General features: G+C 34.6%; 1 protein-coding gene and 1 long non-coding RNA gene across 10 annotated transcripts in view; one reads left to right on the top strand and one right to left on the bottom strand.

Moving 5' to 3' along the window:
* grin2bb (glutamate receptor, ionotropic, N-methyl D-aspartate 2B, genome duplicate b) overlaps window positions 1-15,116 on the top strand; it is a 193,567-nt gene that overhangs the window by 130,913 nt on the left and 47,538 nt on the right. The window lies entirely within an intron of this gene.
* Window positions 8,593-10,585, bottom strand: LOC137495816 (uncharacterized). Its single transcript, XR_011015797.2, has 3 exons — window positions 10,512-10,585; window positions 9,866-9,913; window positions 8,593-8,980 (listed from the first exon to the last, which is right to left on the bottom strand). It is a non-coding gene; the product is annotated as an uncharacterized lncRNA (long non-coding RNA).

Raw genomic sequence — 15,116 nt, 5'->3', positions numbered from 1 at the left:
CATTTGGCGCACTTCAGAAATGTAAATAAGGCTACGTTTTCAGAATGAGCTTAGATTTCCCAATACACAAGTGGAAGACTTCTAGTAGAGTGTGCTGGCAAAATTTACACATGCCTAGTGAGCATAAATAGTCATGTGTCATGCATTTTAGGCTGTATAACAGTGGTGATCAATCTGTTTTAGCCAAAGATCCCAAACCTCGGCCTTGCTGAAAGCCTTTACCCATCAAAAAAACGACATAAAAATTAAGCTACATTTTTTTTATTTGCATTTCCATCTTAAGACCTTTAGTTAACCATTTTTGAACTAAGTAAAAAGCATAAGTTTAACCTACATACATTTTTTTATTGATGCATCCGAGAAAATCTGTGACAATTCACCTGGGTGACATTTCGAGGGGTGAAAATTTGGGTGACGATGCACTTTGATATTAGCAGTAATTAGATTAAGTAAAATGTCTGTAAACAAAAAGAAAGAAAGAAAGAAAGAAAGAAAGAAAGAAATAAATAAAGAAAGAAAGAAAGAAAGAAAGAAAGAAAGAAAGAAAGAAAGAAAGAAAGAAAGAAAGAAAGAAAGAAAGAAAGAAAGAAAGAAAGAAAGAAAGAAAGAAAGAAAGAAAGAGAATCAATTGAGCGCACAAAAGGTGAAATGTGTGAACAGCCCCTTTGAGCCTTGCAGGGTGCGGGATGTCACATAAAGAGCTGTACTGTATATTGACGTTTGTGGCAGTTAACCATAATGAGAATACAGAAAACAGCAGTTAGATCAAGAAAATTAAAGGGAGATAGGCCTACATCAATCAAGATACATTTCTTGTACTTATTCTTTTGTCATTTTTGGGAATGAGTCTACCACTTGATCGACAGGTTGTCAACCACTGCTATACAGTGTGGACAGACATCATTTTTCTAAAACTCTATAAAAAGCTAATCTGTATGTGAATCCTTTTCATTTTAAAACACAGTTTTAAAATAAAAACACACTAGTATTAATGGCGCCATTACTGTTTTACAAATATAACAAAAATAGTCATGTGTTTGAAAATATTAAAATAGTTTTTAACTGAATATTGTTTAATAATATGTTTAATCGCACACACACACACACACACACACACACACACACACACATATATATATATATATATATCAATGTTTAATCATTTAGAATTAAAAGGCTTATTTTGAAAATGTACCCCTATACACATATCCAGAGAGTGTGAATTAAAATAATATAATGTGTATTATATTATAATTATATTATTGTTTATGGCTGCACAAGATACTGTTTCAGCATTGATATCGCAATGTGATCATTCGCAATAGTCACATCGCAAGATATGCAATGTTGAGTCTGTATAATAATTTATTATTTGCATTTTGATTTTATGTGATGTGATTGTATAATGATTTTAAAAACATTTAGGTATAAGAAATTGTAACATTTGTGACTTTAACAACGATTAATTTGATCAAATTACTTTTTTTTATCATTCAGTTACTGAATGATAATGTTAGACTCGGGAAATGATAAAACACTTTATTTCGATTGTATTTTTTTTATTAATTGTATTTATTGATAATAATAATAATAATAATAATAATAATAATTATTATTATTATTATTATCACAACGCATACAAATACAGAAACACACTGTAAATAGCACAGACCACAAAACGTTGGGTGACCTAAAAAAGTTATAAATTAGATTGTTTATTACATTTTATGGAGATGCAAACAGTATTCCTCAATCTGACTAAACATGTGCATGAAAATACTCACAACACATGCAACTAGAGAAACGCACTGCAAATAGCAAAGACAACAACGAAAATGTGTTGGGGGACCACAAAAAGTGAGTATATTAGATTTTATGATCAGGTTTGTTTATTAAGATGCATTGCAGAATCCATTGCAGAATCGTCTCAATCGATCTAACATTATAAATTCTTTCCAATTATATTATATCACATGATGAAATTGCATTAATATCGCAATATGTATCACAAAATTAAAAATATATTGCAATGTTAGATTTTGCCAATATCGCTCAGCCGTATTATTGTTATTATTATTAGTGCAAACAGCACATATGAATTGTGTATATTAACTCTCATGCAGTTTTCATTAGCAGAAAGTGAGCATTTGTGAACAGGATCATCTGGCTAAACTTTTAAAAGCAGTCCAACAGCAGTGTGCAATATATGCTAAAATATGAAATAAGTCAACATTATTAGCCCCATTCAGAAATAATTATTTTTCATTTGGCTACAGGACAAACCACTGTTGTCCAAATGACATGCCTAATTAACTTATCTTGCCTAATTTACCTAGTGAAGCCTAAAAATTTCACTTCAAGCTGAATACTAGTATTTTGCTGAGTAGCTAGCAAAATGTAGAGTATATAAAGCTCAATATATTAATCTATTAAGCTTAAGCGGATATAATATTAGACTATAAAAGCTTATAATAAACTATTTGTTTATATTTTTACAAATGTGTTGAAAAAGAAATTCTCAGAGGGCTTGTAATTTTGTCTTCAATAGTACTAAATAATAGAACTGAAATGAAAAGCAAAATAAAAAAATAATAAATCATACAATTGCTTGTATATGAAAGACAGAATAGATTTGTTTGGAGTGTTCAGGGAGTTCAGGTTGCTCAGTGTAAACCTGGACCCTCTCTCACACATACACACACACAGACACACTGGGCTTTTGAATGACAGCATTATGAGCTGGGCTGAATGAGAACCAGCAGACCTCGCAACCCCTGGAGGACTCTAATGATCCGTTTCCACCATTTAAATGGCATTCCCGGATTCGGTATTATCATTCAGGAACACCCACTACACTCACGGTGGATCTGTCAGCCATGATGGAGGGTTTTGAGCCGGATGGGTCATGCTCTGCTATGGTGAAGGGCCTGTAGAAGCCTCAAGGGGCTTCACTGAAGGTCAGCTGGAGGTTTAGACACGGCTGAAGAAGGTTAGATGAGAGACATGTACACTGTAAAGGTCGACAACAGGCTAATTCAGATTACTTGTACTTATCTGGGTTATATTGATTGCAAGGACGTGTGTTGGTTATTCTTGGAGAGAGAGAAACAAATATGTCTTTTTCAGGCCATGCATGAATTTTAAATGGTTAATCTAGTGGTCAGGCTCAGTGGCTAGTAATGTCCCCTCACATTAAGAAGGTCGCTGAGTGTAGTCCTGAATAGACCAGGAGGCATATGTGTGGAGTTTGCATATGCTCCTCAGGTTCGCATGGGTTTCCTCTGTGTGCTCCGGTTTCCCACACAGTCCAAGAAGTTGCGCTATAGGGGAATTGGATGAAATAAACTGGCCATAGTAATGTGAGTGAATGAGTGTATTATTGTAATTCTCACTTTTTTTTCATAGGCATTTAACTTATTGATGCTCCATTAATGTCCTTTAGCTGTTCCTTACCTACCAATTTGCTACCAATTTTTTTTTTCTTTTTTCTTTTTTTAAATACAAATCTATTAGTTAGATAACAGGTTAAATCTTTACACTTGGCCTTTGGTAATTGTTAAAGTTGTAGTTGCATTTCAAAAATGTTAATCAGGTTTTGATGGTTGTTTTAGTTTAATATATTAGTTTGTTTAATTATTTAGAAATCATTTTTTTTATTAACACCATTGCTTATTAATTATATATATATATATATATATATATATATATATATATATATATATATATATATATATATATATATATATATATATGTTTTAATGACTAATTACTGTTTAAAGACTAATTACTGTTATTATTATAATAGTTATATTATAATATTATTATAATTGTTATATTATTTATATTTAATTATTTTATTCATACAATTGATTTATTAATAATAATTTTACTGCTGATTTTAATATATTTCAAATATAATAATCAAGTTGCAATAAGGAGGTCTCAAGTTTATTAAGTGTATATATATATATAATTCAGAATATTTTGCCATTAATATATTAAAATTCTGCTCACTTTAAAATAAGGTTCCATTAGTTAAGGTTCCATTTATCATTCATAATTATTTGTAAGGTGGCATGGTGTCTCAGTGGTTAGCACTGTTGCCTCACAGCAAGAAGGTCGCTGGTTTGAGCCCTGGCTGGGACAGTAGGCATTTCTGTGTGGAGTTTGCATGTTTTCCCCAGTGCTTGTGTGGGTTTTCTCCAGGTGCTCGGGTTTCCCCCACAGTCCAAAGACATGCGCTATAGGTGAATTGAATAAGGTAAATTGTCAGTAGTGTATGAGTGCGTGTGTGAATGAATGTGTATGGATGTTTCCCAATACTAGGTTGTGCCTGGAAGGGCATCTGCTGCGTAAAACATATGCTGGAGTAGTTGGCAGTTCATTCCGCTGTGGCAATCTCTGAAATAGAAACTAAGCCGAAAGAAAATGAATGAATGAATGAATTAATTTATCATTTGTAATTAATATATTAATATATTTGTTCACACTTTAAAATAAGGTTCTATTAGTAATGTTAATGAGTCTCGTTTAAGTTCATATTTTGTTTTTGTAAATAATATAATAATGTAGTTGCTCACACTTTACAATAAGGTTCTATTAGTTACAATATATAATAACAAGAACATTGAATGAACAATACTTGTCAAGCATTTAATATATTATTAAAATCAAAGTTAAGACATTATTTTAACTTAGATTTCTCTCAGTTAATAAGTCATTTAGAATAGAATAGAATAGAATAGAATAGAATAGAATAGAATAGAATAGAATAGAATAGAATCTGTATTGTCATTGTACAAGTATAGCAAATTTTAAGTGCAAACCTCAGGTGTACAAATATTATGTGCAAACACTGCAAAAATTGCAATGTAATAAATACAAAATAAGACATAAAATGAATATAACTGAAACAAAAACACACATTATCTACACTATGAAAAATAAAAAGTTAACTTAAATTTTTAAAGCAACCAGCTGAAAAGAAATTTTGAGTTTATTAATCTGGAGTGGTTGAAGTTGTGGCAATTTTTAATTTAAATTAAGTTAATAATAAGTATATTTATGGAAAAATTTGGCACAATATCAACCACTGAAGCTTATTAAACTCAAAATTTCTTTGCAGCCGGTTGCTTTAAATTTTGAAGTTATCTCAACTTTTGGCCCAAATGAAGAAATCAAAATTCAAAGTCTCCTCAACTGATTTTTTTACATACATTCAACAAACAGGTACTTAAATCGTTTTTTTTTTTAAATGAGTAAATTCAACTCTGAGTTCAAAAATATGTCCACATAACCTACAATTTTAAACTGGGTTAGGAATTTGTAAGTTGGATTTTTTACAGTGTAAGACTTAACTAAAAATACTAATACATTTTTTTAAAATAAAATACTAATTTACTGCTGATTAATGGCAGTAGTTGGGTTCAAGTATTGGGTAGAATTAAGGATGAATGATAATAAGCCAGTAGTTACAGTAACAGTGGGAATTGGTCCTTAAAATAAAGTGTTACTCTTCATTTTCATTAACTAATGTTATATAAAGGAATGAAAAAATATTGCAATTAATGTGTTGTCTATTGTTCATGATAGTAAGTACATTAACATTAACTGATGGAAATGTGTGTATTTGTGTGTGTGTTTCTCAGTGTGTGTCTATGTTTGTCAGTCTCTGTGATGCTCTTACTCCTCTGAGGTGCTTAAGGCTTGTGAAGCTGCCAGGCTTTTATTCTCCTCTTCAGTTAATTGTAGGCCCTCAGGCTGCAGCTCTCAGGTTCACTGGGTGGCCAGCAGACCTGATGCCCACAAACTTTAATAAGGTGCTTGTGGACCATTTTCCTTTTTTTAAAGTTATCATTATGCTTTTGGGCATTGCCGAAAGACGCTGACAATAACTCTTCAGAAGTAGGTCAAGATATCTGCTGGTGAACCCATCATCTTTACGTTTTCCACTCACCGTCACACATTGTTTTTTTTCAGTTAGTCTTTACTTTCACACATAAAAATACAAAGTGAACAGTCTGGCTTTTCAAAATATTTGGCTTTAAAGTTTACACGCAGCTCAATTCCCAAAGGTTTGTTTGTGTGCCTTTACGTGGAGCAAACGTGTGTCTGTGTGTGTGTACTGTATTATATAGTCAGCTTTATATACAGTAGTGTTGGTGGTGTTTCTCTGTGTTAAAGGCCCACAGGCTTCCCTGGGGACGGGTTTTGATCATTACATGGTGTCCTGTGCAAGTAAAGGTAATTAATCTCTGGTTCACCCAGGAGCCTGTAACTTGCTTTAATTAAAATGCATACATAAACACACACACTTTTAGAAAAACCTATACGCACTTCTGTGGCCCACATGTATGGATTGTGCTGTGGGTGGCTGAAAATACCAGATGCGAGACTAAAGTATGAAGCGATCGCTGTTCGGTTAATCTGAAATCCTGTTTAGGTTTACTAATTTGGTGATGTCATAATACCTCTTGCGTTCGAAATCCTCCACCGATTATTGTCGCCCCTGTGTTGATGATGCATTAAAATAATCCAGTGCTGGTGGGCAAACACTGTAATTACTTGCAGAAGCATAACAGCCTTGCCTTCCTCCCTCTGGACTGCTGATGTGTGCTGGGTTCCTCAAATGAGAAGGCAAAGCCCCGTTTTGGCGGCATTTCTACATTAATGTGCTGTAAAAATGATGCATTTAAAGTTTAACCGGTATCTGGGTTTGAGTCAAATGAAATTTACCTGATTTCATCAGATCCAGATCCAGTCAGAATTTTCTATATGACTTTCTTTCTTTTAAACAATATTGGTCCCCCTTTTGGTTTTCATTTCTGTCTCCCAAAGGAGTTTGGGTTTCTTGCTCCTGCCGCCTCTGGCTTGTTTAAAGCCATTCGGTTTGAGTTATATTTAGTAATTACTAGGGAATATTATTGTATGTTCAATAAATCAATAAATCATTTCAATGAATGATTCAGTGAATCTCTCATTAAAGTTAAATTTTTATTTTTCTATGACAAACTAGCAAAGGAACCAGCTCAAAAATCTATTTTTCCAATGGTTCGACCCTGCCAGGCCGCTTTGCAGACTAATGACTGTAAAAAAAATATGGACAACAACTCAGCGTCTTTTCCCATTGAACGATTTGAAGTCAAAACGCCTCATGACGGGCACAAACTGTCACAAAAAACTGCTGAAATTAGAGCCTGGGCATGCACAGAAGGGACTACCAGATGGAGCCAATAGCGGAGCCGCGGAATGAAGCTTCCAACCACACGCTTGTACATCAAATCAACGCTTGTACGTCTTGAATGACCTCCCGCTCTACTCATAATTCATAATAGCCGTATGCCTATTACATATCCATAAAACACTATGATATAGCCGGGCTCGGATGGTATCCCACTATAATCGATCCGCTCCAGAGTTCATCTTAATTGGTCTGAGACCAACTCATTCAGGCGATCTCGGACCGATTGTTTTGGTGCGGATCAGAGCGCGATTGCTGGATTCACATATGCCAAACAACCACGCTAACTGGGCAAACGAGACAGGTTCCGAAACAAAAGTCTAGGTGTGAAAGCACCCTCAAGTCCACCAACTTATGTGTCGAGCTACCAGACAGACAGGTAGCAGCAGAAAAGCCGTGCAGGTAAGCGGTCAGCTGGTAAGTGCATAAAGGAACGACATCATACTGCCCCGTAGTATTTGTTTTAAAGACAAATGCAGCCATACGTACTTCTGGCTACATAATTTGTAATTTACAGAAATGTATATAGCGCTACATTTCCAGAATGTTGTTGATATGTTGGTTAAATTTTTTTAAATGGCCTTTATAATATAACATTATTAGATTTTTTTATAAAGCATATTTTATTAACATTTATGTGTGATTAATATTCATATTATTTTCAGACCATTAAGCGGCTAATCCTCTATGAACAGACTGTGTCAGGAAGGTTACTGACATGGAGGTGCAGTATTAAATAAATGAACAGAACTCAGTGCTCACTGAAAACGCCTTAGTCACAGATCATTTAAAGTCATTTCAAGTTCATTCTGATTGGGCTGTGAACAGAAGCGCTGATGTCCAAGTGGGAGAGTTGTTTACTTTTTAATTAATCTGTCTATTTCCAATGCACTGTAAAAAATGTTACTTAGATCTAACTTATAAAAAGTGAGGCAAGTGGTTGCATCGGACGTTTTAGGTTGATTCAACTTCCAGCCTTTTTTAAGTATTTTAAACACTAAAACATTGCTTAAAACAAATGCAATAAAATTAAGTTGAGCCAACTAATATTTCTAAAATTACTCAAATCAGATAAACTTACTTTTTTTGTTAAACTTAACTTACTTATACATTGCTATATGTTGACTGTACTCATTTTAATTAAGTGTTATGAACTTAATGATCTAAATAAAATTAACCATGCATATGTCATTTAAAACTAATTTAATTGACTTCTGGCTGTAACCTCAGAAAATAAATCTTCGTTTCTATATTGTAAGCACAATATACACTAGTAAAAACAGATAAACAGACTTTCCTGTCAATAACAATTAAATAAGAATGGGATGATGGATTAAAGACCATAACATGTATTCAATATCAATCGATGTTCCTTTTAATAGTGACTACAAAATAGGCCATTAATGTGGCTACACATACACAATACATAAATAAAAACATTAATAATACCAGATCCTATTGAGAAATCATCCAAGGCAACTCAGTGAGGAGATTTGCATATTTTGATGAAGATTTAGGATGCATAATGTCCAGTCCCACAAAGAGTCTCTAATATATCTCAAATGTATACAGTTTTGATGGATACTTGAAGTCGAGGACATCGGTAAGTCCAAACAGGAGCCATCATGCATTTGACAGGTTTGGCAAACCTCTGACAGTCCTATGATAATCCAAACTGTGTTGGGCTGATGGCAAATTTTTCCCGTGGGCAGCCGCATGCACCTCTGATTCCTCACAACTCTATTGGTAGAGACAAAAAGAAACAGGAGTTCAGGTGGTTGCTACCAAACAACATTAAATAGCTAAATACTGAATAGGAAATAACTACAAGTGAAGTTACAAAAGTCCAGTGAGAATGATGCATGGATGAAACACCTTAGTTTATCAGTTAAAAATTACCTTAGTTAAAATTACCTAACTTCTATTTAAAAAATAAAAAAAGGTTATAGAGGTTGTGTAATTACATTATTCCAGGTGTTTTTAGTTATCAAATTTTAAAGAAAACTGTGATTTTACTCAGTGTAACAGTGCATGTCATTGTGTTTTCCTGTCAATCAAAGAATTGTTAAAATTTAGGTATTACATTTTTTGTTTATTTTGGCAACTTATAAAGCATAAGAATGTGTATTTAATTTAGATATTAAAACTGTTTGAAAATGGCTATATGAAAATTATAGAATACAAGTTCTATAATTTAAATGTCATCTTCATTTTGCACCAAACTTTGCACGTCATAATACAAATTTTATTAAATAAATAAATAAATACATTGCCATTTTACACATTACATTAAGGTTTACATTAAATTTTTGCTAAAGCTACATTTAATTGACTTTTTCTTCAAATTTAATGTCACTGGCAAATGACAGTTCAGTGATTCAGTGTTATCAGTTAGCTTTATTGAAAGACTGACAGATAATAAGAAACTGCATTAGGATATTTTTATACTGTTTTTACTGTTGCACACATAATATCTGTGTAAAAAAAACAGTAAAAAATTACTGTTGCACTTCAAATATCAAATGTAAGTTAATTCTATGGAGCCCACTATTGTTTGCAATTTTACCAATGTTTTACTTGCCTGCAAATAATTATAGCTGTAGTTGTATCTAATGTTTTTCTTACCTGGATGTGAAGTTTGAAGATCCACAGGTAACAAAATCACTTTGGTATCTGAAGACCAAGAAAATGCATTTTAGAATGAGGTGCATACAGTTTAAATGGTTCTGTAAACATCAGTAGTAAATGTAATTTAAGTTAAAATAAATTGTAAATCTGTAATTTATTCACTATGCAGCATTAAAAAACTTATGGACTAAATCTCTAAAACACAAACTTTAAGTTATACTTTCTCTTACGTTAAACACAAACTACTTAACTGTTGCATACGTTTCTGCATTTAATATCCATCCTTAATGTGCTGCTATAACTTAGGTGAGCTAACTTTAGCTAAGTTAGCGCTAGCAAACTGAACCCCCACACCCCGACCGCCCACCAGTGACCTTGTTAATCGGTTCTGCAACGTTAGTTATAACTACTAAGTGTTTTAAAACTACTTTCACTATTTTTTCTCAATAATATCACTTTTAATCATTAGCATAAACTAGCGTTGGTTAGCGTTAGCCAACTTAGCTTTCCATGTGAGAGCAGTCTAACTGTTAACATACCTGAGGCTACAGTACAATTTACAAAGCTAAAACCTCACCTGCCTAGCGAAGACAGCAGTTTTGCATGACTTTACAATTATCATTCGGCTAAATTTGCAACTTACCGTGTTAATCAGATCCGCTGCTGGGAGCAGTTGATGTCGACCATTGCAGAAGCTGCGTCTGCCTGCTAAATCCCGGGCAATGAAAAAGGAGTCACGCCAAACTATTAAAATCACGTTTTATGAACACCTGCCCACATCGACAGCTGCTCTAATAAATTGTCTGTGTCAACTCACTTTTATAACATTTATTCTACACAATAACCACGTAAAAAAATCTACTCAAATAAATTGCATTAGTTTTATTCAAAATATACAGTTATATAAAAACTGATATATTTTAAGTAAAGAGGAAGCAAATTAAATTTTTTTGGTATAAAACAAATAAAATTAACTAGATTGCAATTATTTAAAGTAGATAGAACCAACTTTGTGAGTGTAGCACTTTTTACAGTGTGGTTTGACCCTGCCAGGCTTTGCTAGTTTGTCAGGTGTTTTTTTTTTTTTTTTTTTTGCCAGGATAGTTAGCCAATCAAATCACACATTCATTTATTTCTGTCCAACCACATTTCTGCATCTGTCGATCATTTACTCAAAGCTGAGCATCATTTACTTAACCTTTTGTGAATTTGAATTTTGTTGAAGGTGGCACAGAGGCTCAGTGTTAAGCACTGTCGCATCACAGCAATAAGGTCGCTGGTTCGAGTCTTGGCTAGGCCAGTTTCTGAATGGAGTTTGCATGTTCTCCCCATGTTCACTTGGGTCTCCTCCGGGTGCAACGGTCATGCAGTATAGGTGAATTGGATGAACTAAATTGGCCATAGTGTATGAGTGTGTGTGTGAATGAATGTGTATGGGTGTTTCCCAGTACTGGGTTGTGTCTGGTAGGGCACAAACATATGCTGGAATAGTTGGCAGTTACTTCCGCTCTGGTGACCCCTGATAAATAAGGGGCTAAGGCGGAGAAAAATGATTGACTGAATGAAGTCTGTTGAATTCAAAATTATATTTGACCGTGGGTCAATCTACCCACTTTGCCACTAGACCTGAAGTTTTTATATGAATGTAAAGAAATACCAAGTTATTAAAAGCTGTTTCTATTATCTAAAATCTAATATTGCCAGAGGACCAAGTGAGTCAGTACCGACACTGGTGTCCTTTCAAAAACTATTGGTGCAAGACACCCATGGGCTCCAGGGAGCAAAAATCAAAACAAAAACACCCACTACTTTCTTCTGAAAAGTTTGCATTGGTGCTAAAATTAGTGGTTTATACTCACTATATATCTTTATCTCTTTAACATTCTTCAGAGTCTTTTCATTAACCTATGAAAGTATGTGAATGATGGGAAGATTCATTCCTTTATTAAACACTGCCAGTGTTAATAATTAGTCTACTGATTAGCTGAAAGAAAATTATTACAGCCTAAATATGTTAAATTCCCCTTCAATAGAGTTCTTAGTCATAGAGGGCATTCAAAGTTTAAGTATTTACAGAAGGGACTATTAAACTACAAAACATACACTACCTGACAAAAGTCTTGTCCCTATCCAAGTTTTAGGAACAACAAATAATACCTTGACTTCTAGTTGATCATTTGGTATCAGAAGTCAAGGCAGATGCCTCTATTATACTTATTTTACAAATATATAATCTGATCATGCCTTCATTTTTCATTTTTTAATTAGGACAGTAGGGTCTACCTTTGCTTAGACAAAAGTCTTTTCACTTAACAGAAATAATGTACAGTATAGAATATAAAGTCATGGTGCAGTGGGAAAAGAATAATATTGTGTATTTCTCCATTGAGCTTGGAGGACTGCATTCATATCTCTGTGCAATGACTCAAATAACTATGTTAACATATGGTATGGACTCCCAGAGTTCATCAAGATTCTTTGAATTCAACTTCAATGCCTCCTCCTCCATCTTAACCCAGACATGCTCAATAATGGTTATGTCTGGTGACTGGGCTTTCCAATCCTGGAGCACCTTGACCTTCTTTGCTTTCAGGAACTTTGATGTGGAGGCTGAGGTATGAGTAGGAGCGCTATCCTGCTGAAGAATTTGCCCTCTCCTGTGGTTTGTAATGTAATGGGCAGCCTGTAACTCAGGCTGTATATGTTGTATGCACTCTGCAGATCTCTCGCACGCCCCCATACTGAATGTTACCTCAAACCATGATGTTTAATTCACCAAACTTGACTGATTTCTTGGAAATTTTGGGTCCATACGGGTATTGGTTCCAATAGGTCTTCTGCAGTATTTGTGATGATTGGGATGCAGGTCAACAGGGGATTTATCGGAAAAATCTACCTTCTGCCACTTTTCCAAATGATCAACTAGAAGTCAAGTTATTGTTAGTTGCTCTTACAACTGGGATCAACGACAAGCCTTTTGTCGTCAATTGTGGTAGTGTAGGCTATTTGGTACTTCAAATACACCTATTGAATAATAAATATTGTAAAGATATAGGTTAAATTGCAAAAAAAATGAGTGTGCATATATGCTAATCATGAATAAAATAATTAATAGGATTAATATAATAATATAATATAAAATAGGGTGTCATGGTGGTGCAGCGGGTAGCACGATCACCTCACAGCAAGAAGGTCACTGGTTCGAGCCTTGGCTGGGTCAGTTGGCATTTCTGTATGGGGTTTGCATGTTCTCCCCGTATTCACGTGGGTTTCCTCCAGGTGCTCCGGTTTCCCCCATAGTCCAAAGACATGTGCTATAGGTGAATTTAATAAGCTAAATTGGCCGTAGTATATGTGTGTAAATGCAAGATTGTATGGGTGTTTCCCAGTGTTGGGTTGCAACTGGAAGGTCATCTCCTGGACAAGTTGGCGGTTCATCCTGCTGTGGCAACCCTGAATTAATAAAGGGACATAGTAAAAATAATAATAATAATATACAAATACTATGCACTACTATATTTCTTATTTTAAAAATATATGTTTTATATACTCATTTCTTAATGCTTTATATGCACTTTTAGCATCTTAATGCACTTTTAGCATTTTATACTTAAAATAAAGTTGGTTATTTGACTGAGTTTTAGTAAACTTTACTTCATTTAGTTGCCAAGCAACATATGTCATTTCAAGGTGTTTTATTATTTTAGGTTTAGTTTGCGTTAGCTGCAAAGACAATATTTCTAGTTTTTTAAATCATTCTGTTGGTAACCATTGTCTTTATTTTGCTCTTTAGACATGAATGAAATAAACATACAGAGTCCTCACCCACTCTCAAGTTTTCCATGGTTGTTAAAGATGTTCCCTGTTGACCTGAAAGGCTATTTCACAGCCTCGACAAGCATCACGTAACGGCAAAGTGTCAAGCCAGGAGCAGTTATGTCAGGACCAAAATTAAACTCGAGAGGGAAACTCTTGAATGCAAGATCAAGTAATTCATAGATCCTCGAATGACCTGCGCTTTTAAATGGGGTGTACGTAAATCTGAAGATGAGTTTTCTAATGTCAGATCAATGCTGGAACTGAAATATGCTGGATATCATAAATCTGGTTGGCTGTCATGTCGAATATTGATCTGTTTGTATTTATAGCGACAGATAAATGGGCCTCTGCTGCATCATGTGTCTCGCTGTAAGTACAAAAGATGCCGCCTCTCTCTCTCTCTTCTCTCATTCTCCCTCGCTCTCCCGAGTGAGATTACTGTTCCCATGGCAACACAGCAGATTGCTTGGAGATTGCTATGGTTGTGGGCACCATGGTAGCTCATTTTATATGCTGCTGGGTCTCTCCTTCTCCCTCTCTCTTTCACACACATCCTCTCACTTTCATTCTGTCTGCTGGCACTTCGGGGTTGCACGGACGTTCTTGTGTCAGGAATCAAAACAGACTGCCCTAACACACCGATCGGGGAATTGATGGTGTGCGAGTCTGTGAGGTTGTAGGTTAAATGGATCAGATGCGCACTTAGTAACTACTGCAGCTTGTATATGTCAGTCTGAGTGCAGTTGTAGTGCTGGGATACTTTATGTTCTGTGTATATTCTGATAAATATACAAGAAAGAAAAAATTGATGACGCCACACTGAATTATTAGATAATAATGCATAGCTGAGGTGGACGGTTCCAACTAATAGTATTTTCATTCAGGTTTAGAGCAGGGCTCTGGGATGGACATTTCATTATTTCAGTGTTTTCATTTTCAAGGAAAAGCTTTGCTCTTTTTCATTGCCCTGAATGAATTGCTAATGACACAGAGAAAGAACTGCATATTCCTGAAGGAGCTTCTGATAAACATTTGAATTCAGTTTGCCAATCCTAGGGCTTGCCACCTTTTGGTATAGTCTTTCCCAAGTTTAAAGTCTGTGTGAAATTATATTATATTGAAAATTAAATCATTAATTTTCTTTGTGGCTTAGTCCCTTTATTTATCTGGGGTCACCACAACAGAATGAACCACCAACTTATCCAGCAACTGTTTTAAGCAGTAAATGCCCTTCCAGCTGCAACCCAACACCAGGAAACACCCATACACTCTTGCATTCACATACATACACTAAGGCCAGTTTAGCTTACCCAATTCACTTTAGAGCATGTCTTTGGACTGTGGGGGAAACCGGAGCACCCGAAGGAAACCCACACGAACACGGATATTGAAGATTAATATATTAAAATTATAATTATTATATTATAAT

The sequence above is a fragment of the Danio rerio genome, chromosome 1 (genome assembly GCF_049306965.1).
Source record: "Danio rerio strain Tuebingen ecotype United States chromosome 1, GRCz12tu, whole genome shotgun sequence".
Classification (NCBI taxonomy): domain Eukaryota; kingdom Metazoa; phylum Chordata; class Actinopteri; order Cypriniformes; family Danionidae; genus Danio; species Danio rerio.
Note: the sequence above shows the minus strand (reverse complement) of the source record. Positions and strands in the feature narration are given on the sequence as shown.